The following is a 2,155-nucleotide window of genomic DNA, read 5'->3' as shown; positions in this document are numbered from 1 at the left end:
CTGGCTCTGTGCTGACAGCTCGGAGCCTGGAGCCTGCTTCAGATTCTGTGTCTCCCTCTCTCTCTGCCCCTCCCCTGCTCATCCTCTGTCTCTCTCTCTCTACATCAAATATAAAATAGAAACCAAACAAAAATAACAAACATGTTTCTTACACCCATGACAATAAAAGACACAAATTGAGAATTCTGACAAAGAATTCAAAATTATGAAGTGAAGGAACTAAGGTAAAATTCTAGAATGAATAAAAAGTGACATTAAGAATTGAACAGATGAACAGTAGATTGATTCATCTATGGGTAAGTAAATAGAAGTTGCATAACGCAATATAGCATAAGATATATACAAAATTAGGTATAAAATACATATGAAATTAAAACACAGAAATTGCTTGTAAGATGAAAAGGGGAAAAATTAAACCTAAGGGGCTTACATTTCCTTTGGACAAATAAAAGGTACTAACGAATATTAGACTTTAAATATTCAAAATATTGAATGTTGAATAGACACTAAATGAATAATCAAAGCTTGATTGATAATAATCCGAGCTTGATAATCTAAAAATAGAATGATAAGGAAAAATCTAAAAAAAAAGCAAAGAAAGAAGAGAAAAGGAATACAGTAGAGGTGGGACAAATTAAAAACAAATAGATGATTTAGGGGCACCTGGCTGGCTCACTTGGTTGAGCCTATGACGCTTGACCTCAGGGTTGTAAGTTCAAGCCTCATGCTGGGTATAGAGATTACTTAAAAATAAAATGTTTAAAAAAAAAAAAGAAAAGAAAACCAAACAGATGGTTTAAATATTGAAACAAATATATATTAGTGATCACAATAAATGCCACTAGACGAAACACTCCAGTTAAAATATAACAGTTGTCAGACTGGGCTAAAAGGATTCAAAAGATATTCTCCTTAAGAGACATATTTTATTTAATTTAAAAAATTGTTTTCATGTTTACTTTTTTTTTTAATTTTTTTTTAACGTTTATTTATTTTTGAGACACAGAGAGACAGAGCATGAACAGGGGAGGGGCAGAGAGAGAGGGAGACACAGAATCGGAAGCAGGCTCCAGGCTCTGAGCCATCAGCCCAGAGCCTGACGCGGGGCTCGAACTCACGGGCTGTGAGATCGTGACCTGAGCCGAAGTCGGACGCTTAGCCAACTGAGCCACCCAGGCTCCCCCATGTTTACTTATTTATGTATTTTGAGAGTGGGAGGAAGGGCAGAGGGAGAGAGAGAGAATCCCAAGCAGGCTCTGTGCTGTCAGTGGGGAGCCTGACGTGGGGCTCGATCTCACAAACCATGAGATCATGACCTGAGCTGAAATCAGGAATCGGACGCTTGACTGACCAAGCCACCCAGGTGCCCCAAGATGTATTTTAAATGTAAGGATATAGAAAAGTTAAATATAAAAAAGGTGAGGGGCACTTGGATGGCTGGGTCAGTTAAGCGTCCAACTCTTTTTTTTTTTTTAAGTGTAGTTATTTTGAGAGAGAAAGAGTACAAGCAGTAGAGAGGAAGAGAGAGAGGGAGAGAGAGAGACAGTCCCATGCAGTCTCTACACTGTCAGCTCAAAGCCTGACTTGGGGTCTAAACTCACTAACTGCGAGATCATGACCTGAGCCAAAGTCAGGAGCCAGACGCCTAACCAATGGAGCCACCCAGGGGCCCCAAGTGTCCAACTCTTGACTGCGGGGCCCCAAGTGTCCAACTCTTGACTGCAGCTCAGGTCATGAACTCATGGTTTGTGAGTTCAAGCCCCTCATTGGGGTCTGCACTCACAGCAGGGAGTCTGCTTGGGACTCTCTCCCTCTCTGTCTCTCACTCTCTCTCTCTCTCTTTGCCCCTCTCCCCATCATATAGGTATGTGGCCTCTCTCTCTCTCTCTCTAACAAACTTTAAAAAAGGAGGAAAAGTGATAATATATGCTATAAACTAAATGCTTGGGTCACCCCACCCTCCCAGCCGCCACCAAATTCATCTGTGCAAACCTAATCCCCAATGTGATGGTATTTGAAGGTGGGGCCCTTGGGAGGTGCTTAGGTCATGAGGGTGGGGACTTCATGAATGGGATTTGTGCTCTGATAACAGAACCCAGAAAGCTCCCTTACCCCTTCTGCTACGTGAGGACACAGCAGGAGGGTGAGGACACAG

This window comes from Herpailurus yagouaroundi, unplaced genomic scaffold, assembly GCF_014898765.1.
Source record: "Herpailurus yagouaroundi ecotype Mexico unplaced genomic scaffold, PumYag 208, whole genome shotgun sequence".
Lineage (NCBI taxonomy): Eukaryota > Metazoa > Chordata > Mammalia > Carnivora > Felidae > Herpailurus > Herpailurus yagouaroundi.
The sequence above is the reverse complement of the archived record's forward strand: the minus strand, read 5'-3'. Positions refer to the sequence as shown.